Here is a 26,740-nt window from a genome sequence, read left to right as displayed (position 1 = left end):
TCTCGGCTCATTATTCGAATAAAATACGTTTCTAATCGCACGCGTGCATACTCACACAAGCGGCATCTGCCCCAGCGTCTTTCACCCTTACGTCTTTCACCCTCTACGTTCACCCCAAGACAACTGCTCTTTCTTAGGGGCAGTTGCGGCGTCAGGTGGCATTCGTTAAAGTCTGCCGAAAGTCGTTGGCAAGTCGAGGGAACACGGGTTGACAGTTGATAGTAGTGACGACGACCTCGTGCTGCCTTAATAACAGGCGAGACCGTCATTAGAGACGATAATGGCGCGTCATCTGTCAACAGCGACGATATGTGTCTTGCGATAGAATGCTCCCGAGAGATTAATCTGTTATACCTTAAGGGCTTGTCTATTTCCTCCGATTCTCCTCCGATTGTGCTCCGAAACGAACGATAAACCGACGACGAATCTCTCGCACTGATCGCGCATTCGTCAAGATTTCGATCTCTATTTGAGATCATCCGATGCGCATCTTACTCGACAGTCTTTTGTCCGAGAATGTCATTGTTGTAAATCTGTTCGCACGTTGATCGCGCAGCGATAACATCCGTCAGCGCGGACTCGACTGAATCCCAAGTCAATTGTAGTCGGGGAAGAGAGGAGGAGAAGAGGACGATGACGGTTTGTCGCGCGGTTGTCATTATCCCAGCTGGACATCCGCATAATTTCCTACCGTCATTCCGCGTCTAAGCATCTACAACTCATTCTTTCTACAAGGGGAAGGGAGGGCGCGGATTCACAAGTGCAAGTGGCTCGATCGAGAATTTCAATAGCTCCTCAACGTCGCTCCGGCGATGACGGCGCGTTCGAGACATCGCGATAGAATTGCAACGTAAGCGATTGTCACCATTAGCGCCAAACAGAACGTCGAGTAGCAATCGTTAACGCAATGCGAAAGGCGTTATCTAATCACTCTAACTCTGTTGTAATAGAGAAAAATTCAATATTTATAATTAAATCGCGGGAAAAAAATGTGATTTAACGCAACAGTTACGAAGCAACTTTGTCTTCTTGATGTTTGTAATTCTGGAGAGTACTTTGATATTCTTGAAGGTTGACTTGAGATATTGTGCGACTGTCTGGACGTGTTGCATTCAGGGCACGAATCCGTCGCGACTTTCTCAGATGGCTTTCTCGCGATACTCATCCACGAAGGATGCAGCAAAGTTTTCTATTTTTCGACGCGGATTCCCGCGCGGGAATCTCGATTGGGAATCGCGCGTCGGGATTCTCCGATGACGTTGCGGATCTGTCGCGTCGCGCCCGTCCCGCGGTCCGATTGAGATAACGTTCGTCTTTGCGAGAAAAAATTTTAGTCGGAATAAGACTATATGCATCTTTGCCTTGCTGTGCGCAATTTCAACTTTTAAGACTATTATTTGCTCGATGACTATGACTATTTATTTTACGCGTAGCTCGTTTTTAATGTTTTTTCTTCAAATTTTCTTCCAATTTCCAATATTACAAATTAAATAGAATGTTTAAAATTTCTCACTTAGATAGAAATTTATAACGGTTCAGTTAGAATAGTCTAGTTTTAATTTTTATTCTGAGTTAATTAAATAGAGCTAAGAAATTGATTAAATATTTTAAATCCTCAGATTTAATACGGATAGAATTTAAGATAATAAAAACAAATATTAACAATTTCCATTTTATGATTAAATAGCCGCACTTTGCAGACTATATTCAGTCCATGATAGAAATCTAAATACGAGAAGTGCACTAATAAAAATTAATATATTTTCATTTTTTACTCTTTATTGAAAGAATTCAATAGATATATCTAAAGTTGTAATTAATAGAAATTATTAATTTTAATTTTTTATTCTATTGAGAAAATTCAATATATATAGTATAAAAATTGATTGGATTTCTTATCCGATTCGATAAAAATATACCGATTTTAATTTAACCTGCAAAAAAAAAAATGCAAATTTCCATTTCTATTTCTAGATTCTAGATCGAAAATCTAACTTTGGAATAAACATAGAATTTCTAATTAGTATCATGACTAATCTATTTAAGAAGTTTAGGCATTCTAATCGAAATTTATGCTGTATCTGGGAAAATCTTGGGAAATTTCTATGTAGATTACAATGTTGCAAAATGGACGGCCATTGCTGCAATCGCGTTCGCGGCTTAGTAACATTCCCTATCTATGTAACGATCTATGTGCGCGGCATTAGTACAGCTTTTTTTTGTTTATACTTATATTTTCTTACACGCGCGCTTGTGTAAGTATTTCGCGCGACCGACGAAGACTCTACCTTGCTGTTATCTATTTACGCCATTATGTCTTCTATGTGGTGCGGAATGCGGTTTGGATATAATGATCTCGATTCAAAAACCCGATCCATCCTAATGCAATCTGTTGGTCGATCCTTACCGCGCATCCAGATAAGCCTAATATATCGAGCGATGTAGCGTTATCGTGTTCCATTTTATATTATGTTAACGCAAGATTGTTCACTCGCGTGTATACGTAAAATGATCGAATGATACTTGCACAATATCATGTTAACATGTCGATTATGATATATTATATATAGCGATACTCGCGAAAATTAATTAACACTCAAAATGTATAAACGTTTTATAGATTTACGACGGCATTAATTTGTAATTGTTTGAGCAAACAAACATACAGTGCTGGATAATATTTTGCCTAAATTATTATTTTCATATCATTTTACATATTATATAGATTCCGATGTAGGTAGGTAGCTTCCTCTTCTAATCAATCAGCAGTAATCTTTAAAATTACGTGTAATTTATGAGCAACGGATATGACACGATACCGATCGCGGATGGATCGATTGCGTTTGCTGCCCGATAGGCATCTAATTCATCGAGACCCGTTATAGATTCCGGACTGTCATCGGCAAAAGACCGGCGACGAGAGTCTGCAGTCGAGCAGTCGGGATATCCAGCAGGATCTGAATGATGATCTACTCGATCGCACGGTTCGCCTCGCCTCGCCTTGCTCCTCTCGCATTGTTCATCAACGGAGATCGTCGGGTGGTTAATTGTGGAACGGCCCTCGTCGCGCGGCTATACAGTTAACTGGACGGTTGCTCCGCGTGCGTACTCGCCGCATGCGGCGCGCAGCACGAAGTCGCGTCTCCCGCAACTGCGCCGCGCGGGGGGACAACTGCCGTGGTACAGGTAGCTCTCTCTCTCTCTCTCTCTGATCTATTTATAGTGTGCGAAGCCGGCCGGAGCTCTCTATACACGCTCGGTGCTCGGTACTCGGTGAGCTCTCGGAGAGCGCGTTTGCAAATGCCGTGCGTGAGTGCGTGCGTGCGCGCGCCACACCTATCTAACGCGCGTATACTCAAGAACGAGCGGCTACCTCCGCCCGCGCTAATCGAGAGTAGCATCGCGCTCGGAAACTTTGCTACGCGAATGTGTTGACCTCCTCGACTTTTCCTTGGACCCCGCCAGTAAACCGGATATTTAATCTTCTTTCCAGCCTCCCGCGATATAATTACTACTCGCGTAGAAAAATTTTTGAAATTTAGAAATTGATTTCCTTGAAAAATCATGGATTTTGTTTGAAAAATTTATAAAGATTCAGATTAATGTAAAATTTTAGAAACACAATTCTAAGCAAATTTTTTTTACTTTATTGTTTTTTCAATATTATTTTCCATTTTTTTATACAACATTATAATTAAACAGAATATTTAAAACATTTTAGAGATAGAAAATTATAATTGTACAATTAATCAATGCATAATTTTATCAATGATTTGGATTAATCAAATATTGCGAAGAAATTATATAAATAAATTATATAAATTTTATCTTTTCTATGAAGATAGAATAGGATTTTAAGATAGTAACAAATATTAAAATTTTTTATCTTATAATTAGTTAGCGCGCTATAGACTTTATATCCAATTTATGGCAGAAATTTAAATGTGCGAAAATTGATACGTCACATAGCAATAAATAAAGAAAATAACATGCTTTTATTTTTTAAGAGACTATTTAATATAAAAATATTTTAATTCTATAAAAATATATTCTGATTTAATCTAATTCTTATTTGCCAAAAAAGATGTGAATTTTTGCATCTGTTTCTGTTTTGATTGTAAATTTAACTCACATTTAGAATAAAAATAAAATTTGTTAATATCATAATACGATATACTTATTTGGGATAAACTTGAACATTCTTTTCGGAGAATCTGAATTCTGTGAAAATCTTGCCAAATTTTTGTGCGGGACGTAACAGAATATTTTGCGTTGTTCTATTTTATTTTATCACGTCCATGTGGACGGAATTCATTCGCGTCATGACAGTACGGTATTTTGAAGTCGCCTAAACGATCGACGAAATGTTCCTTATATTTTCCGATTTTGCGTGTAATGTTTATAACTCTTAGTGTACCTTCGTCGGTCACGAAATACGCGCGGTTCATAAATCTTTATTGCGCCCTGGTTCGCGAGCTCTGATCGCACAATCTCCTTTTTTCGCGCGAGAACTCGTTTTATCATGAGAAAAAGAAACAGTCGGCAACACCGGCCGGCCGGCCACCTGTGCGGTATGCAAATGCGTAACGACTAATTTCTAATTCACTACCGAACGTAAACGGTCCGGCCAGATGACGGCAATGCTGTTCGCGCAGCGGGCGAGTCGAATCGAAACTGGCACGCTGACATTTCCTGGATTTTCGTCCTAATCAAAAGATAACCGTTTTCATAAAATATGCAACAACCAGTCATTAACCCGTGAATATTTATAAAAAATTAAAAATTTAAAAAATGATCTACACGGTTCGATACCTTGGAATCTTAAAAGCAGTTAATTATCGAGAAATATATTAAAGGATGATAATCTGATAAGTAACCTAATATTAAATATACTAAGTGAAATTGCAAAACGCATTTAATATCTTTATCGGGAATTGTATTCGTGAGATAATAAATGGCGCGTGTTTGAAAGAGATAATTATGTCTTTCACATTGCGTGACTTTATACCTGAATATCGCGGTTTTTCGTTATTGTTTTTGAGCGATCCGTAATTATGCACAGACTTTCTTCTATGTTTTCCAATCACCTGGTGAAGCCCGGTAGTAACATAGCAACCGCATATTGTATGTATAATCATTTATTTATTATAGGATAGGAAAGCAGTCGTTTGACTTTTGGTGAGAGATGTTTCTGCTCTTTTGTTATTTTTATATAGGAAACGATTACACTATCGATATTTTTATAACGCATGTCCGTTCATACCCTGCGTTCTCACATTGCATTATAATTGGAATATTGGAGAATTCATTCATCACCTCATATTTTAGAGATTTGCGATTGAGCCTATCTTTCTCCATGGTTACTCTTAAATCAACAAATGCGCGAGCGGCTTGCTTCAGAAAAGGAGAGAAAAAGAAAAAAAAAGGAGAAAGAGAGAGAAAACGAGCAGATTATTAAATATTTATGAACGCAGCGATTTAATCAAATGCCAGTCACACTCGTTTCGAAATGTAACATTTACGGTATATGAGAAATTATGATTTACAGTGATCAGAAATCCAGTTATCCCTCTCTCTTTCTCTTTCCTTTCTCTCTTATTATACATACATCAAGATGATGCTTTTGAGATATGATTATGCCAAAGTTTTGTTTCCGTTACGCATGTTTTTCCGAATTTCTCCTGAGATTTATTCATTCCCGAGACTATAATTTAAAATGTTGGTGATACTTGAGTGACATTGATTGCTCGAGCAGTCTTTTTTTTTTTTTATGTAAACTTGTTCTCGCGCATCTCCTTCTACGAGTCGGATGTAGTTATCTATATCAATCAGGAAAAGCCTACGTACGTTACATATTTTTTTGTACGTAAACTTATACGATGTTCTTTAATGCTAATTTGTTACTTCAATCTCAAATAGTTTCTATTAATTTAATTGAAAATTGATATTGAAAAGTGCGAAGAATTCCTGACTTCTCTTACAGTAAACAAGATTTTGAAATATGGGATTACTGATATTATCGTACATGTCATTCACATACAGACAATTTATATGTAACGTGTGCGATCAACTCTAAGTTCTTATATTTTAAATATTACTGCTTAAAATGAATAATTTTTTTCAAATATTTTTATTATTAAATTTTTCAAAAACTTTTTTATTATAATAGCTTTTTTTTCCTCAAACTTTGGAATATTTTATATATATCTTTCAGAAAATTTAACTGTTAAAAATCATTGTAAGTTCAAATTATTAACTATTTATATAATTATTATTTCGAGATTAAGATAAAAAATATTTAACAATCACTGATACGATACACAACGGCGGAGTTGTAAAACATAACACGTTGATCAATAAAATACAAATATATCTAAATTATATATAAAACAATATCAAGTAATTAATTTTGAAAAATAATTATTTCGCAATATTAAATTTTTATTTATTTCTTTAAATAAACACTAATAAAAAAAATTATAGAATTTTGGAAAAATTTTTTTTACACGTGAGTTTTTGTATAAATTATGAAAGAAAATAGAGAAATTTAATTTTTATAAAAATAATTTATAGAATTTTTAAGAACTTTCAAATAATGTTGAAATGCAATATATTTAAAATTATTATTTTTTACAAATGATTTATTATTTACATAAAGTATCTCAACATTAAGATCTACAATATTTTATATGCAATGAGATATAAATTGATTCACCGCGAAATAAACATTTAATTGTACGAATAATAACTTAACAAAATTATAAATTATAAAATTATAATTAATTATAAAATTATAAATTGTTTATGGTTGTTCCGCCGTTGCCTGATGCCGCCTCTCGCCTCTTCCTCTGTTGTTTATTTTTCACTGCTTCTTCGTGACACTCGTGAAAACATTGTTAATTACGATCACGCGTGCATTAATCATGACAATTGCGCGATATTTTTTACGACGTTTCGACGTTAATCGCGATGCGCACTTCATCTTACATTGCAACGAGGAAGCGTGAAAATCACGGTTGCTATGATTCAATCGGCACTGAAAAATCGTGCATACCAAATTCACACAATGCTATCTCTACTGCCAACGAATATACGCGCACATAATTTTTTTTATAATTTATATAATTTTATAATTTTTTTTATAATTATTTTATAATTTTTATAATTATATGACTCGAAGAGATATTTCGAGAATTATAATATAATACGACGACATACACGGTTAATCTTGTTGTTATTTTTGTAACGAAACTCGAACATAAAGATAACAACATTCCAATGTATTATTTCTAAATACAATTACGACGAATACTAAGAAAATAAAATGCCAAATCGATTATTATAACTAACGATTATCAATTCGCGTTAATTTATTTAACAAATTAATTTTTGCAATATATTTTAATTTATTATTAAGTCGCGTAATGTGCAAGTTACGTCACAAATATTCGTCAACGTTTATTACACGCTGTTATTTACATATATTTTTGTTGTCATTTTCATAACAAGAGTCGAGCGAAAAGGTAATGGCGTTTCATGTGTCGTCATATTATTTCTCGAAACGTGTATTTATATTATTGATGAGACAGTAAAGTTGTTTGTGTGTGTGTGTATATGTGGTGTAAAGTGTTTACATATATATGTCAACAATAGAGATAGCATTGTGTGAATTTCACCACACGATCTTTCAGTGTCTGCTAAATCGTAGTATTCACTACACCTAATCTAACATAACCGTGATTTTCGCGGTTTCCTGTCACAATGTAAAATAAAATGTGCATCGTGTGCGATTAAATCGGAATGTAAATGTCGCACGATAGTAATTAATGTTTTCGCGAGTGTCGTGTGTTATGAAGAAGCAGCAAAGGATAAACAAGAAAAGAGGAAGAGGTCCGGAAAGAGGTATCTGGGAACAGTGGAGCAATCATGAGGTGAGAAATTTATAATTTTGTTAATCTATTATTTGTTATTTGTACAATTAATTGCTTATAGTAGCGATTCACTTTACATTATGTACTATTAATACATATAAAGTATTCTAAATGTATTATTTTTAAATATATACCTAAAATATTTACAAAATATTTATAAAATTAATTCTTTGTAGATTTATATAAAATATAACATTATTTGAGATTTATAAATCTTTGAATTATTTATGAGAATTAAATTTTTATGCATCATATTTTATATATAAAACAATTTTTTTCTGAAATTCTTTTTATTACAAATTTATTTTTAAAAAGATGAATGTAAACTTAATTATGCGGAATAATTATTTTTCAAAAAATTAAATACTCTTTGTTTTATCTTTTTATAATTTGGATATATTTTTCTATTTTGCAGATCAACGTTGTGCGCTTTACAATTCCAGCGTTGCGCATCGTACCGGTGAGTCTTAAAATATTATTTATATTATTTACATTCTTGGTTTTTTAAAAGACATAATATATAACAGATATCAGCACGTAAAGTTTTGAATTTATAATGCGCATTAATAAAGCGCATTGAATTTTCTGAAAGATATGTCCTTAGAATGTTCCAAAATTTGCCAAACGAAATATATAGCAAATAAGTTTAAGCAAATATTTTTCGAAAAATTTACTAATAATGATATTAAAAATTTTTTAATTTTTTAAAGAGTATTTTGAGATTTAAGAGCTTAATTTCTGACTACATTTAGACAATTGCCTATTTCGTGATTAATCGATTGCGTCGTTTATTAAATTATTAAGAACGATAATGCTTTTTGTGTCGTGTTGCATATAAGCTCTTAATGCGCTAGCCACTCCTCGCCCTTTGTGTAGTCAAATCGTGATTTATGATCCGTAAATCTGTCAGAAGCATCTTAGACTCCGGTCGTCCAGTTTCTCAATAACCATTGCGCTCCCGTTTGGTGTAAGAAGGAAACTTTATGATCCTTTGCGCGGTACTTCACGTATGGAATGTTTAATCTCAGATTTCTCGCGTCTAAGGATCCTAGAAAGAGGAAGCTTTCAAAACAGCTATATTTTCTTATATACATAATTCTCGTTGCACGACAAATCCCCTAGCAATAAAACCGAGATGATCGAACATAATTGGGATTTTCCGCGAAACCTCTATCGCGTTGTCGGCGTCGACGCAGAAATAAAGGATAGCTCAATTGTGTCGTAATATTCTTAAGGATTTAATTAGACATGCCTCATATTTTCCTCGAATTTAGCGGATGATGTCGTGCATATTTAAAATTTTTTGTGGCAAAGGCAACAGAAATAGAAACGATAACACAGTGCAATGTCGATTAAGTTATCAATAAATGAGATTATAAATAATCTAGGTGTCATTTAATAATATTATCATGATCACGCATTAATAGACTCTTTCAATTAAAAAAAGATATATTCGGAATATTATATAATCATAAGAATAGAGAGTTATTATGATCTTATAAAGTGATCGTTTGAGATCTCGTTTGTATTAATTTAATGCTCCAGCATGTGAAAAAAACTGTCTCTTAATGAAGATAATTAATAAGCATATAAATGTGTATGTACATTTGCAATCATAGCTTGTTCTAAAAAATTCTATTTTTCTTGTTTTAAATAGCCAAGCAAACATGATGAAAATAATACTTATCTGTTTACATTCTGCTAGATATACATATATATATATATATATATATATATATATATATATATATATATATATAAAATTAAGAATACAAAATGTTAAAACTCTGAAAAGGAGATCTAAGCTGTAGCTTTTTTTTTCTTACTCCGCATATTATTTTGCATATTACTCGGAGAAGCTGCGTATAATTAATGTCTTCCTTTGCCCCGCCTGTGCGTCGACTCGCGGCGCAGCAGCATGCTATGCATCACGCAGCGCAACGAGGAATGCTCGCACGTCAAATGTGATATATTCACGATGTTTCGATTTAAAACTATTTACGACGTCGATGTAACACACGCTCTCGGCGGCCCTTGTTGTGCACGAAACACCTCGTGATTTTCGTGACGTGATGCGATTGCCTCGCGCCTTATAAATGCAATAATGTCAGTTAATCCGCGTGATTTAAAGAATCATCTCTGCATTACACATCGAGAGGAAACAATGGAAAATCTCTCTCAAAATTTTCTCATTCCGTTGCGATAAATCTTTTCGTAATAGACAGCATCGCGCAATTTAGTATCATCGCGACTCAAACGGTAGCCGGTATGTTTGCCGTGATTAATTGTTCGCCGTTAGAACAATTGAGCGGGGCGTAAAAATTAATCGTCAAATGCAAGGTAAATGGCTTCGTATATATACTCTGAAAGTTAAGAGCGCGCGCTTGTTGCCGAGCTCACACGAGCTCGCGAATCCTCCTCTGGCAGGCATGGAAAAGACTGCGCGAGCCTCGCCAGCTCGGCGTCGCTCGCTATTACATACCGAGAAAGTGTTACGGCGCCTTGTACGAGCGACCTTGGCACGACGTAGACGCACGTCGGGACGTCTCGCAAATTGCCGGAAATTTCCGTGGGAAACTATTCCGTTCGGCGGCGCGCACATTGTGCCTGCAATAGTGTGTTCGGTGTGTGCAATAGTACGCACGTAATAAGCGAGAGACGGCGATCAACCGGCGAGTTGACGACGGCCGTGTATGTATCCTATACGCAATCCCGCACTTAGCGCGGTTCTGCCAATCAGGTTTTCGATCGGGGACAACCGATTGTGTACACGATCGGAAACGACTTTACATAGTTCAGTGGTATAATACATGTAGAGATAAAATACATGTAATCTGCGTATATATTACAAGTTCTTTTTTACAAAGATAATCTGTTGACAGAAGACAATATAGCGCGCACGTGTGATGGGCAATTTTTGAAAATTTTGACGAGATGGGGAAGAATAATTATAATCTTTCCTCTTCGTTATTTTTTATAAAATTATTTAATTATTATCGAGAAATAAAATTTTATTTCACAGAAGAAAAGACTTATGACTGTTTAGCACTCAATTTCGTACTTAAGTATAATAACCCAGAGAGGACATAATTATACGGCTGTGGCTTAGAAATAATTTAAATTCCGCCTCGCGCGTCGTCGGGTCTAAAGCACCGACTATTTGTAGCTCGCGGCAGGTGTATAAGGGGACGTTTCCCCCGATATGTTTTCGCCCACCCCCATCAAATAACCGGATATTTCCCGTGTCGGTACGTGTGCGTTACCGTAGGAAACGAACGGTCGTGGATACGAATTAGCGTCGAGTAATGGCAGGGCGTGCAACAAGTGCGACGTTGTGGGGTATCAGGTGCGCTGGAAATACGGGTGTGCGTTAAAAGCGCGACCGTTGGTGAGAGAGATCGGCCTTCAGCACGTGACCGAGACTCCGCCAGATGGGCTATCTATAGGAATGACACCTCGTTTTTTATTTTTTTTGTTTTTGTTTTTGTTTTTGTTTTACTTTCGGGTAATCGCTTCGAAAGATACGGCCACGATCGCGTGCGCGGAATTGCGGGACTCTTGCGACAAGCAGAGCCTACCTTTCAAGGAAAGTCTTTGGCAAAAGTCATCTTAACGATATAGCCGTTAATCCGCGGAAAAATTTTATCTCGTAGGTATACATGAAAAAAAAAAAATTAAAGAATCTCGCGTCATTTTGTTGATCTCGCGCTGATCATCATCTTATTCCGCACAGATATCATCTCTCGGAAACGCGTTTCTCGACGTACGCGTTAACAAGTCGCGGCAATTAAGCCGTGGCCCGCAAATTACTCGGTGCACGCTCCAATTCGGCCGACCGAATACGGCGAGACGGAGAGAGAACCGGAAGCATCAGAATGCAATAATGCAAAGCGATGGCGAAGCGATTCGCGGAACGGTTGCTTGTGTCGGCCGAATAAATTTCTTTCTCTTTTTGTTTTTTTTTTTTTTTAATATCGACGATTTTCTTTAACAATTTGAATCAGGAGTATTGTTCGAGAAATATCATGCTAAGAGATATCGGTGGCCGTTTCTACTACACGGTATCAGGTGGAAGGCGGTCTTCGTAAAGGCACGCGAATGAGGTCTACTCACAATCAGTCGATCGGCCAAACCTTAGTCGATCGGGTATCGCGAGTTGCGCGGCATGCAAGGGGGCGGGTTGAGATTTATCTAGCAAATAACCTCCTGTTACTCGCGCGTTCATATACAATGTGTGGTAAAAGTTTTCAAACGGCGATCATATGCACTGAGAGAGGCCGATAGATTACTCTCGTCATCGTATTCGAAGCAGGCGGCAACGATTCGCGAATAGGCACGTTTGATAACACACACATCGATAACATACACATTGTATGCACGCCAAAGAGAGTTCAATATTTTAATAATATGATAATATCTTGCAATTTCTAGAAACTCGCACTCTCAAAAATCCGCGTCTCCCTCTCTTGTTTCACTATTTAATCATCGTCTTATTAATTTTCTAGGCAATATGTCATTTTGCAGACTGTAAGTCAATAATGATGACATTCCAATTATCGAATATGATATATCAGATTCCGTTCGTCGAGAAAGTGACTTCTCGTTTGTTGAGAGTTATGAGCGCAACTTGGCCGCTATCGATCACGCGCGATTTATTTCATGTTCGTTATTACGCATTACCGTTAGCGGAATAAATAATAAGGAGATACAGTCAGAACAATAACGACAGAGCGAGAAGTGACGGAAGAGAAGTTTGTTGAAAGAAAAAAGTGATGCACATTTCAAATGCAAATCTTTGAAAATAATGAAAACTCTTGAGTGTAGTAACTAATTTATATATTAAATAAAGTATCATTTGAAAATCTATATTCTTTTCGTGAGGATGATATAAAAGTGTAGATAAATATATATATATATATATATATATATATATATATATATATATATATATATATATAAAATATTTATTTGAAATGCAATAATTGGAATTATTAACAGAAATAATAATTTTAAAATAATTACTAGTCTTATTTCCCTTTCTCTCTTTTTCTTATTTGAAATAATATTTGAAATTCTTAAAATTGCAATTGATCATTTTAAATATAATTTTTTGCATTATTTTGAATGATATAAATATAAAGAAAATCATTAGAAGAAAATAGTAAAATAGATACGCATTTAAAAAATAATTATTGTTTATTTATATTAATTTACAATAATAATTATTTTAAAACTAATTGAAGCTAATTAAAACTATTTATCTAATTTAAAGAAGAAAATTATGAACGAATTTAAAAGATTATAAATCTCTCTTGTAAGAGAGAAAATAAAATAAAAATAAGCACAAATTTACAAAAAGAATTACAATAAGAAAAAAAGAAATAAATCATACTAATCCAATAAAATAAAAATGATTATCTTAATTGATTATTTGAAGTTTCTAACGAAAAATTACATATGAAATGTTTATTTATCATTCATAAAATTAACCAAATTAAATAACATAAATATAAATATAAAACTAACTATAAATTAAATTATATATATATATATATATATATATATATATATATATATATTTAATTATTATTTATTATATGCATATTATTGTGCATATGTATACATTAAATATCTATTTAATTCAGAAGAAAAAATGCTTACACAATATCTATATCTTTGTTTTTTACTTCGAGTACTGTTTATTAAATACCTATTTCTGAAAGGAAAGTGAAAACGGGTCAAGAATAATAATAGTAATTAACATTGTCGATTGATTTTGCTTTTGCATCTCAAGTGTTCCATGAATATGTAAGCGCAGTTTTAAATCGGGAAACGTCCACGACTCCGAGGGGAGAACGATAATGAATAGGCGTGTTACAAAAAATTCTCACGGTGCGTCAAGACAGACTAATTGGGAGGTGTATGTCGCGATAGCATGCTCAGTTAAATAGAGCGTGGTGCTCTTGGTATGTAGTTGCTATACCAAGTCTCGAAAGGTCCTCGCGTAGAATGACTCGTGAAAATTAAGCTCAGAAGAAGTCTGTGTCTGATTCGATCTGCTTATGGACAGTGTGTTTGCGCGCTTCGCTTTCGCTTTGAAGAGAGAAGAAAGAGACGAAGCGAGTTAGATGAAGAAAGATTGAGAGTCCCTTATTGCATTACGTTATATTAATTATGTTCCTTTGTCTACATGATGCAACCTCTCGTTTGCTTAGATAAGGAACGATTAGCTCTCTGACGAGAAGGTGAATATTAATTTTTCCCGTAACGTTTAATGTTATTGTATGCAAGCCTTTGTCGTAGAGATTGCGCGATTCACAATATTTTCATCACACGAATGATAAAGGATGCCTTTGATCATTATCGGATTTCATGCACGTGTTGTATATCTTCCGCGGATGTCCTTTAATGCCGTTAACGAGATGCACATACAGTTTAACATAAGATTAACACTTTTAGCAGGCACCATCGTTCTTAATGGCCAGTTATAGCTACGCGCTGATTTGATGCTATTTAACAATCAATTGTTTAATAACTTTAACAAATTATTTGCAAACTCGTGAATGTTCGCGGATATCTCACCCAGATCGAATCTTTTGGCGATTCACATTAACGACGTCCTTTTTAACGCCATTATTTTTTCGCGTGAGTTTAATCCCAGAACAGTTCGTCATCCAATTCATCCGGTCTTAACATAAGGTGATAAATAAAAAAATGTAAAGATGCAAAATCAAAAATTTGTATAAACATTTTATAATATCAGATAGTTACAGAAAAAAAGGCAAATGACATAAAACCGAGATTTAAAGCGAGATACTTGCCGGTTGGTTTGTCAGCGAGATCGCGTTAACTCGAACCTCTTCGAGCCGGCGATGGGCAATTAAGGAGGAAAATACCGAGTGTCCGATAGTAATTCACGGATATTACCGCGATACAGACGTGCGCATACGTGGTGCATACGAGTTTTTTGTATATCTTTAATACGGTATATATACTCGTCCACGGATATCTTATAAACCCTCGCTTCGCGGCTGATTTTATGCGCGCTGCCATATCGCTTTACCGATCGTTCTTATCCTTACCGCGATCGCTCGATTGTTATATTTCGATGCGATAAAATAATTCGTTGCGAGCGACGATTCATTATACGCGATGACCGAGATTTTTCACGTGAGTTCTGATGCGAAGGCAGGCAGAGTTTTTCTCAAGGATCTTCTCGAAAAAGTCAATGGAATCTATTTCAATAGGCTCGATATTATTTACATTTTCATTTTTTCTCAGTGAGTCTCATGGAATGAATCACTTTCGGTGTCGGAAAGGGGCGTCTAAACCGCGTCTACCTCGTCATCTGTCTCGTAATTGCAGCGTTCCGAGTGACGTAAATCAGTTTTACAGGGAAACTCGAGTCGCATAAGTTACAAGCGACAAAACAACTATAATCTCGTTTTGGTCATAAAATAAAACACAATTATAATTCACACTGCTTGTGCGCATTGTTATTTATTCCGCATTTTCACACACTTGGCGTTAAGCACGGCTGTTTGATGCTGAGAGTTCTATTATCAGCGAGATCGTATACTCGGCATGAAATATGTGATAAAACCGCAACGACGCTTTGCATTAAGCGGCGCGGCGAGAATGCAGGCCAATGTCATTGCAGTGTCGCAGATTTCGCCGATGTATCACAATTGTAAAGACCGATAATATCCCGCGATTAGAATGATTTGCATAAATTTCTTTTTGACGTTTATCCGCGACCTTGGCGCGTAATCGTAATTTTATTCCGTTTATCGCGACGACAATTCATGGGGAGAGACATAAACGAGACTTTATTTTCCTTCAATCACGTTACACGAGCGGATACCGGCCGAGTCTCGTCCGGCGAAGAGAAAAAAAAAAAAGAGGCTTTCGTTGGGAGCATCCGGCCCAACGCAGGAAACTCGTGAGAGTGAAATGGTAAAAGGTACACGCGGAACGGGAACGCGGAGGCGAATTTAATGGCGTTGAAATTTCGGGACTTCGAGAAAGAGAAAGAGAGAGGAGAGGCTCGTTTCGTCGTTAAGCCCCGGGTAACAATGAACGCCTCGTGTCGGCCCGATAAAAACCTTGTCGACTTCCTGTGTGCGCACGCCACCCGCCACTCTTCCCAAGGCTGTTGCCTCATTACGTGTCAGACAGACACTGGTCGAGTCCGCGCGTACAAGAACCTACTACACGCCGTGATATCTCTCTCGACTAATCAATCCGTCAAGGCTGTTGACGAAAGCGCGCGGTAGAGCTAGAAGCGCTTGGCTCCAATCACACGACCTTCGCGATAGGGATAAACGACACAGCTTTGCGCGTAGATAAGAATGAATGGTAGAAAATTTATGTTGCCGTGCATCTCATTCTCTTACAAGAATTAATTAGTGTAAGCCTTTAATTATATACAATTAAAAAAAAAAAAATACTTTAAGAAGAAAATATAATTATATTCTTTGTAGTTTCTTTTCTGCTCGATACGATTTCAGCCCCAAAAATACTCTATGACATTATGTTTCGATAAAAAGAGCTATTTTAGTGTAATAGTCATTTAAAATAATCACTTTAGAAGTCAAAATTGTATTCGGCATAAGAAAGCTATTGAGGAAATAATAATTCTCTTTTTAAGATTAAAAAATTGATTTAACTGCGTCATATATTTTGTAAGAACACTCCGTTCAAGATACAAGTATATAATGCACGAGTTGTTACTGATTATAACTTGCGGCTAACAAGTTTACAGAGAGAATATTATTATCATATACACTATATTCTCTCTATTTATTGTCTAACGTTACTGCAAATCTTATAGTTTGACGAAAGCAGGCACGGAACGTAAATTGGGAAGATGGTCGTCTTTTTGTCTGCATAATGTAGAGAATCGCTTCAATCGCCAGCACCGTTAACACCGTTAACGTCATAATATATGTATATGGAAGCGAGATATAGGCGGAAAACCGCCTCGACCGGCGCGCGTCCAGGGTATTGTTTCGATACTCGGCACTCGGGGCGCCCCGTGCTCGCCAGAGATCTCGACTATCGATCGGGCGATTCGCACGCGACCGGGGCCTCTTCTTCTTCTTCTTCTTCCGGGTACCCCGCCCGGTGGTGGACGTCGATCGCCCTCGGCGACAAATCTCGGTTGAGATCCCGCACGAACGCTCACGTGTACACCGTGGCCGGCACGTACGCGAATCGGTGGCGTGGTCGATCTTAGGAGCGTAACGCACGTGTGTTGCCGGACCGATCCACGTGCATCGGCCTGCGCTGCACGTGTGCGACGTGCCTCGTATGCGTGGGATGTGCGCGAATGCTCATTGCGTGCGCGGGATCGTCGGGATGGAAGAGGAGCCGCGATACGGATAGAAGCGCTTATTTCGCTTGCGACGTGGAGCTTGGGGCTGTTGGGCGTAATGTGGAATTGCAGTCGAAGAGAGATATGAGGGAAGGAAGGTGGCGGTGTGCGACGCTTGGTGGTAGAGTTGACTGAACCGATAAATAATAATCGATCGGACGGAATAGATCTCGGATCTGAGTCATCTCGAATCTCCGCCCGAGGGGCTTTTCAGGCCTTTTTTTCCCCGCGCAACACACCCTTTCTATACGTCTTTCACTCTCGTTGTAAAAAGTGCGGGTTGTGTAGCGCAACGCGTTTTGAAAAAGGATCGCTACGACTACAAGTTATAAAATAGTGAAAGGACCCCGGCGAAAGCAATGAGATCGGCTCTTTTTTTTTTTCTCTTTGTCGCGTGACGAATTCGCGCCACGCGTGGATAACGCGCTGGAACCGCTACGTCGGTTGGCCACGACACTTTATCGATGCCGAAAGCTTCTGTTGGAAAGGCGAACATCCCGCCTCTTTTCTTGCAGCTCGCCGTCGATCCCGTCGCAATTGACGATTTTGCTAGCGCGATTACGATGGGAAAAGAAGAATCTTTGGTAAAACGGTCGGTGCAATTTGCCTACGTTCTCACGAAACAGTCGCTTTCTCGAAAATACTCATTGATGAGAGATTGCAATCGCGTCTAGTTCCTTTGTCAAACATTCCGAGCATCGATGAGAGATTTTCTTTAAATTTACCGATGAAAATTGAACAAGAAAGAAACAACAATAGAATGGAAAATCTTTTTATTCACGTGCGATAAAAAGTTTTTCAGATTTTTCAATTTAAGCAATATGAGAGGAAATTGAATTTAGACAACACGAACTGATATCAGGCATATGATTGTTGAATAAGATTAGATTGCATCAGGGGAGATAACGTTGCTGTTCGGATCGAGTGCTTCCTATTCGCGGCCGATAAATCGGAATAACAGAAATGATGGACAAGCCGAGGCCTGGCACCTCCTTCCTGGAGGCCCGGGCGATATATAGCGCGATCATAGGCTATGCGTATCGCGGCGAACGAAGGCGAGCAAAGTCGGTCATCATCCACGAATCCAGTTACTCCGTGGCGCGTCGACCGGCAATCGATTCGTCTCCGTCGGGCATAACCGATCTGCTCGAGTATCGGGGCTTTTCTGCATTTAGGCGCGTCGGCGTTTCACCTGCCGGTGCACTTGTGCCCGAGCGAGAACGGACGAGCGCGACCTTCCTCATACTTATATTCTGAACGTTTATGAATGAGACGCCTCAGAAATGTTTCTTTCTCTCTCACGATCCGCAAATAATCGCGACAACAGGTCTCGTCCGAGATACGCGCGACGCGTCTTCCCTCGTTTTTTCTTTCACGCCGTGTTTGATTTTATTTTACCTCTCATTTTCCTTCCGTGCTCCATTCTGTCGATAGAAGAATCGAGGATACAGGTGGATAGATCGATATTAGTTTCGTAGACGATCGAGGGGGATCCAGTTCAGGGAGGAGAGAGGGGAGCGAGAAAGCCGATTATGGCAGAGGTGGACGAGTAACAAAAAGCGAGCGACGAACGACTGCGGTGGACGACTTTCCCATGAAAGGGGGATGGAGGACGCGGGGGCAGGATGTGCCAGGACCAATCAATTGTACACGCCGGTCTCCTTCTTCTTTCTCCCGCTCCTCCGCTTCTCGCTCATCGCTATACATCTCTCTCTCTCTCTCTCTCTCTCTTTCTTTCTCTTAGCTGTGATTTCTTTTTCTGTATCGGAACCGCTGTTTTCCTAGCGGCCGCTTTTCTGCAATCGATCGCCGCCTACACCGAGCCTGTATCACGTCTTTCCCAGATTATTTCACGCTTGCGAATGTACATCGATCTTACGCCTTTGGGTATACCGATCTTCGGCTTCTTCTCGTTCGAACTCCGCGATACTGACGTCTCGCTAATGAACTTCTGTAACGAATGTGTATCCATGCTCGATGATACGCCAACCGTTTTAATCAAAGAGAACAACTGCTGAGAGTCGATTCGCGCGCAAGCTGCAGTGTTGAACTATTATAAGGAAGGGACCAGTAGTTTTTTTACGATGAGTCAGTGAACTTATTTATCTTGTGGGAGCTATTTGAACGCTTTGTATTCCGCGCACAGAGCCACTTTGCCGCCTGCTTTCCCGGCTGAAGATCGTGAAAGTGTAAGAAATCGCGCGACGACGACGACGACGACGGTTGGTTATCGATCGACGATCGGGAAAAATGCAAGGTGGCATGCGGCGGCGTGGACCTTCACCGACTACAACGGGAACAGCAGCAGCGCTCAGGGCGGACTGACAATTGGAGAGGGGCTGGCAAGTTACAATAGACTCGCTTCGTAGCGTCGTGATCTTTTAAGCGCCACGCGAATCTCGCTCATGTCAAACAAAAGACAAAGAGAGAGAAAGAGATGTGCTGGCAGTCGAACCAATGTGATTTCTATCACGCACGCGTATGCTCGCAAAGCCGTAGGTCTCTCGACCCCCCCTTAGATAGATTTGAAATAATCATCACACGCGAAGAAAACAATGATCATAAGTTAGTTAAATAATTAATGAGATTTGTTTATATCTTTTTTTTTTTTTCAACTCTCTTCGGCTCTCTTTAATAGTTTCGTTCGCTTATTAATCCCGAGGAAAGGTGTAAAAGTTTTTGCCAGTAAAACTTCAAAGTGTGTGGAGTCGTAAGAATTTGATATATCTTTACCGCACCTAGCCTGGTATGCTGTCGCCCCGAGTATTTCGAACGATAAGCCCGGACGGCAGGAAACGATTGCACGAATCAAATCGATACATTTTATCCCCGAGCGGGATTTTGTAACGCTCTCAATCTCGCTCGCGATGTTAACGCGAACGCAAGTGGAAGCTGTAAATTTCATTAAAGACCGTACTTACGTAATATTTATGTACAAATGTTTCTTGATGTCCGCGAAATTCCTGCTGTAATTTTCATCCGAGATTGTCTCGGGACGCGCCTTCCAAAGATTGAAGCGATATATAATACTTTTATATGTACGTTTAATATCTTCCTTCGTATCCATCTTCGTAGAACATCGCTGCTTATTAGCTACTTTTAGCGGCTGTTACGCGTGTCAATCCCCGTGATATCATTCGCTCGCATTACGCTCGTCGAGTCGCGCTCTCGCGCACTCGGCATGCGGTCGCATTCCGATGCAGGTGCGCGTGCATTCATCCAGGACATCCGAGGACACGATCGTCGAAGGAAGGAAGGAACTAGTCTCCTCTCGAGGGAGGAATATATGTGCGCGACGTTACAGTTAGGCTAGTGTATACAATTCAGTCGATTATATACCTGATCGCGAACTATTGCGGCATTGTCGTGACTATCTAGAGAAAGAGAGAAAGAGAGAGAGAGAGAGAGAGAGAGACAAGTCGCACAATGAATTTATCGATTATACGACTTGGTTCTCGTACCAGTTTACCGTTAACGCGCGTGGAGGAGCTTTGTTAAAAATCGTGCACGCCTCGACATCTACATGACCGAGACGAAAGGCGCTTTCTTACGGACGAAGGAAGTTGTATTCTGGACCGAATGTCACTTGAACAACAATCAATAGAAAGACAGATATAAATGAATAGAAAATGAATTTTATATAAGAATTATTAGCGATAAATTACACAGAGGCATTAACTTATAAAACACTCTTTTCAATGATATTAGACGGAAATTTTTATTAAATCTTTTTAATAAAAGTTTGAAAAATATACAGAACGAAAAAGTATTTAAATGCATATGAGAAATAAAAAAAGTAGCCTCAAAAATTATAAATGATATTAAATGATAAAAATGATATATATAATACACACAAAGAATTATATCTTTATTTGAAAATTAATATCACGAAATATTACAGAAATATTAAATAAAATTAAATATATAAAGATAATTAAAAAATTAATCAATAATGAAATTATAGTACCAATAGCATATCCGCTCTGCATTATCCCAAAAAAATAAGAAAAGACAATACGAGATCAGAGAGTGCATTGACACAAGAGACGCACTTTCCGCGCACTGTGATCGAAATTACTCAGCACCGTGTGGAATTTCTCTCTGCGGCCTGGGTCGGCTTTTCTATATTCACGCACGATCGTCGCATCAGCTTGACCGCTCTCTGGCTCGAATCGAGTATCTCGCGTGCGACGCGCCGCTGAATAAGATAAAAGACTAAAGGAAAGAAAAAAAAAAGGGGCGGTCATGCCGCGCTCATCTCTACGTCGCGCATTAATTCCAACTTCCCCTTTTGCCGCCTTCGCGTCATAATTGTGATCGCGATCACCTCTCCGAGATCATCTACGTCTCTCCCAATTGCCTTTCCCCCTGTCCCCCGTCTCTATAAGCAATCTCGATCGAGAGTGAGCGAGACGACCGTTAGAACCGGTCATTACGCGGCTAGATGGCCGATTCGATAGACGATTGACTTTGTAATTATCAAAAGGCGGCCACGATTAAGGGCCGGCCAAGCTGATTGATGGACGTGCGTAACCGTACACACAGTACCGATTGACGCCTTTTTGCCTTTGTGCACGCGCGCGCTGCTATTAGCGCTTAGCGCTTCTAATGATCGGGAATTACGCGCGGATCGATGATATCGTCCTGTTGCGAATCGGAGGAAAGTGAGCGCGATATTGCCTGTCTCGGTGACGGCGGTTTCGCCGGCAATCCATTTCTTACATTATAACGAGACACGCTGGAAACGCATATTGTAATTTTAGTGATCTGATATAATCTGAGACTTACGAAGCATAATGTGAATGACGTCATGGAAATAGCATTGCGCTTATTTCATTTTTCATAATTATATAGTTCAATATAAAAAAAAAATATTATTACTAAATTTTTTATCTTGTAAATGCCAATCGGTTTGAACCCAAAAATAATAGAAATATTCGAGAAAAAGGCATGGCCACGCTCTCGCGGTGAAAATATCGCAAAATAGAGATATTTCGAAGTCAAAGAGAATCGATAAGATTCTCGGAGGAGTGGATAATCACGGCAACCGGTATTTATATAGGAAATGTAGATGTAATGGTGTCGAGATACCGGGACCCGGAGACGGACGGTAGGTGGACGGGACGCCGGCGTTACCAGATGCGGCGGCTGATCGTCCGCTTCGATGGCGGTGGGACGTAACCGCCGTTACCTGTTTTACCTGCTCTCTTACAGTACTCTCTACGGTGTGCTGCATGACGGGGCCCCAAGGGAGCCCCCGACCTACGGGATTAGCCCGACGGCGGCACGTGCCGACCACAGGTGGCTCTTTAAAACTCACTTTATCCGCCTCCTTCGCGGTCGCTCTCTCACCTCACGATGGAAAACCGGAATCGGAAGCCGCCGACGCGCCAAGAGACGAGATCGGCTCAAGTTGTCGTTTATCCCTCGATTAGAGCCGCCATCCCGACATTACGAATGTAGAGCGTACGCAGTGAAATAAAAGCGGCAAGAATTCAAAGTAGCACGCGGCAAATATATCTATATCTGCAGTCAGGTATAATCGCGCGCGATATAATTACGCTCCTCCGCGCGATTTCCTGTTGCGTTTTTCTTCTTACGCTTCTTATTCTACACTATCCTCTGTTGACAGATGCAACGTTACGTCTCGGATTAAACGGCTTTTCGCGAGATAAACGATACGTCGGCGCGCTCAGGAAAGAAGAACATAACTATTTCAGCTTAAAATAGTCTTCCGGCGAGCTTTATAAATTAGAATTGAACATTATTGAGTACTGTTAAACGTTCGGCAGGATGCCGGCCGACAGTATTCTACGATACAGAATGTTTCTCGATATGTCATCCCCCTCCCCTCCCTCTTCTCCTTTCCTGTCTCCCTGCTGCCAGGAACAGGGAAACGGTACACACTCGGCAGATCGTTCACGGTTCTGAATTCAAGGTTGGACACACAGCTAATTGCAATAAATATCTCGCACGGACGCACTCAACCTCAACTGTATGAGGAATAACGTGTCGGATATATATCGGTACCCGGTTTTCTTCCTTCGAAAGCTTGTATATCCCGCCTCCGGGATCGTATATATTCCGCGGGACAGCCGCGCGCAACGAGCAACGAGCTGCTACTTTATTACAGGTGACTCCGCCGGTACTCACTTATATCTCCTCCGGTGTCCGCCTTTGCGGCGGAAAATTGGAATCGCGCGATTCTCGCGAGGAGCCGAACCAATCAGGCGGGCTCTCGATTCTCGTCCAAGTCCCTGGAAACAGGGATCCGATGCTTTCTCACGTGTAAGCGGGGTAATATCCCCCTTTATATCTCTCTAATGTCTTACCGTTATGCGCTCGTATTATTTAAAGGCGAATTTATCGGCGAGTCTACTCCGCGCGCGGTAGATTTCTTCGTTCAATTAATACAACATCCAATATACTCGCGATTTTATCTCCACTCCGTGCGCACGAGCGTTGATGCCTACAACATAGTGTTACGAAACTAGCGCGTAAAGCTTATTTTCGGAATTTTATTTATATATATTTTCTTCTTTTTTTATATTACTGCGATTTTTATTATGATTTTATTTCGACTCGATAGTAATTAATTATCGATAGTAATAATATTACTCGAAGATAATGATATACGCGACAATTTGCAGTCGCTCCTGCCAGGTCCTCAAAAATGTCAATTTTCCTACCATCGCGGATGTATTCTTCTCTCATTTGTCCCCGTCTCCTTTTCTTTTTCGTTCTATCTCTCTCGCGGTCCGCGATTACGACCCTTGAAATTGCAGTGTATTGCATACATATAAGAGAGGTCGAGTCCGCGCAAAGCAAAAAAACAGTATCCCCGCGCTCACCTGTTACACACCCACGCCGCATACGGCGGCGACGGATATCGAGGCATTCGCGCACGTACGGACACGCAAGGGAGCACGTTAATGGCACGTGCCACAGGTGGTTCTTCGAAAGTCACTTATCCACGAAAGCCGCACGTCTCTTTTCCCTTTTACTCGGTCGGCCGTTCTCGCGCAACTTATATTTATCTACATACGTTCCTCTCCGTGACAGTGCCCCGGCCGCCGCCGCCGACGCCGACGACGAAGCGAACTGAAATTATTTGACCCGAGCCTGCGTGCATGGCAGACAAACCGCCGCTGTCAGACACGCGGCCGATACAGAGCCGGGAGAGTGTAAACGGGCTCTCGCCCGTTGTAGGTACCTCACGTGGGTTGTGTTCTCTCGCTATGCTCCAGTAGGCTCGGCAATTTTTGTTCATTAACAGGACACCGCGCCCGTTGTGCCGCGAGATTGTTGTCGATCGCCGTATCAGCAACTGATAAGGCGATGCTTTTACGATTGGCTTTCGATAAATCTTGGAGAAAGAAGGAAAGAAACAGATAGATTGATAGATACCTTAATAAACTATGATGTGGAATGATTTTTTTTAACTATTATTAAGTACACATAAGATACAAGCAATAATTACACATTACAAAAAAAAAGAAAAGAAAAAAAAGTATAAGAAAGAAGAAAAAAAGAAATTTACACATTTACGTATACTGTAATAGCGCTAGATGTTTAGAATGAAGTAATATGAGATGAAAAAATAAAGATAAACTTAGCATGCACTTTACATACTAATTAAACATACTAATTAACAGTTTATAAAGAAAAAAGATATTAATTTTCAATTAATTAAATGACTCAAATAACAAAGATTTAAATTTTGAAAGAAACAATGATTGATATCAATTATTAAAAAATATCTGTAGGATGATTTTGTAAATTGTTACAATATATATATATATATATATATATATATATATATATATATATATATATATATAAATCGTTCGAACGATTTATATATATATATATAAATCGTTCAAAATTATATTTTTTTACATAAATCTTTCTGATAGCAAAAATTGTCTAATATTCTGAAGATGACACTAGTTTAGAAAAAAGGAAAAATGTAGTATAAAGGGGAAACATTTTCCGTATATAATTTTCAATCCATTTATATGATTATAGTATGGTGAAAGAGAAACAGAGCGAGGTGAACACACACACACACAATCGAAATTTACTACATACTGAAAAAAAGTTTCTTAGGAGAAGCGGTTAATTGGCAATAAAATTTCGCGCTTTATCCGTCGTGGATAATAACATTCGTATAGGACGTGTAGGTGTATTGCGGCTGACCGATGTTTACGAGACGTGCTATATTCATGTATGTAGATATATGCTCTTGTGTGCGATTTGCTAATATATATATATATATATACCGCCCGCTCGTGCGGCGACCAAGTACGGGTAATGAGGTTAATAAACGAGAAAGAAAGAGGGATACTCTTGTTGCTTGAAAACTAGATCTGATCATCTGTTAGATCAATATAAAATTTATATATTCCTAAATCTTGTCATATTGAAAAAATTTTTTAAAATTGCATACTCAACATATCGATATAAAGGTACTATAAAAAAATGTATTCAAATGTAAAATTATTTAATATCCAGCCTAAATATTGAATTTAAAAAATCTTGAAATTTTTAATTGTCAAAAAATTCTCTTGTTATCAATCCCATTACATTTTTTCACTAGTTACATTAGTAATACGATTTATTTATACTCTTCCTCCCTTATCCGAACAAAATTTGATTTTGACGTATGACAACTCATCATAATATCACATTATTATTTGCCTCATAGTGTTGTTTCTCTGATTGCTGTCATTGCAACGAGCGGCAACCACGTTTCGTTATTCAGTTGGAAATTTATACATTCGTATGCGAGAAATTGTTCGCGCATAAAAAAAGAATTCGAACGATATGACGGGAAATTAATCAATCGAAGTCCAATCACGTCGATTTTTACTTTTGCTCTCAATGGCGTTGCGAGAACGAGCGGGATGGACGGACGGTGGCTGCCTATGTCAAATCGCGTCCACGAGAGATGGACCTCGTCGTGAATATTCAAAAGGCATTCATAAAGCGCGGTGCACGAGATACCTACGAGATAGTTGAGCTTTTGTTGTCGGGTATTGAATAGAATACACGTCTTACAATATCATAAACTTTCGCGTTCTATCAGCGTCAGATATCAGCGTGAGAAAGAATGCTTTCGCAGATCCGTGAGGAGGATCGCGAGAGACTTTCCGGGACATTTCGCATCTTTGATCCGCGAATTAGATTAATAACATGACGATTGCTCCGCGAAAACTCGACCGCTCGGATAGTTCTGGATAGTTGATGTACATGCCGGCCGCTTCTTAAGATTCCGCCGTGGATTCCTGGCGGGACCGTTCGTTTATGGACCGAGAAGTTGCATGATGCATTGATGGTTTTCGCGTGAGAGTCCAAAGCGGAGAGCGCGAACACGCGCCATCCCGTCACAAAGATGAGCACGCACACAAAGTAGAGATGCTTGTACGCACCT

The 26,740-nt window shown here is 38.8% G+C and overlaps 1 protein-coding gene across 8 annotated transcripts in view; it reads left to right on the top strand.

Annotated features, from left to right (window-relative positions):
* LOC126848481 (paired box protein Pax-5-like) overlaps window positions 1-26,740 on the top strand; it is a 152,898-nt gene that overhangs the window by 24,077 nt on the left and 102,081 nt on the right. For 6 of the 8 annotated variants that reach the window (XM_050589464.1, XM_050589482.1, XM_050589472.1 and 3 more), the window contains exons 1-2: window positions 7,703-7,931; window positions 8,347-8,391. The gene's annotated coding sequence lies outside the window, so the exon portion shown is untranslated. Of the gene's footprint in view, window positions 1-7,702; window positions 7,932-8,346; window positions 8,392-26,740 lie in introns of those variants that run through there. The other 2 variants (XM_050589512.1, XM_050589445.1) reach the window with 2 other exon arrangements.

The sequence above is a fragment of the Cataglyphis hispanica genome, chromosome 1 (assembly GCF_021464435.1).
Source record: "Cataglyphis hispanica isolate Lineage 1 chromosome 1, ULB_Chis1_1.0, whole genome shotgun sequence".
NCBI classification, from domain to species: Eukaryota; Metazoa; Arthropoda; class Insecta; order Hymenoptera; family Formicidae; genus Cataglyphis; species Cataglyphis hispanica.
This window is presented reverse-complemented; position numbering and strand designations above follow the sequence as displayed.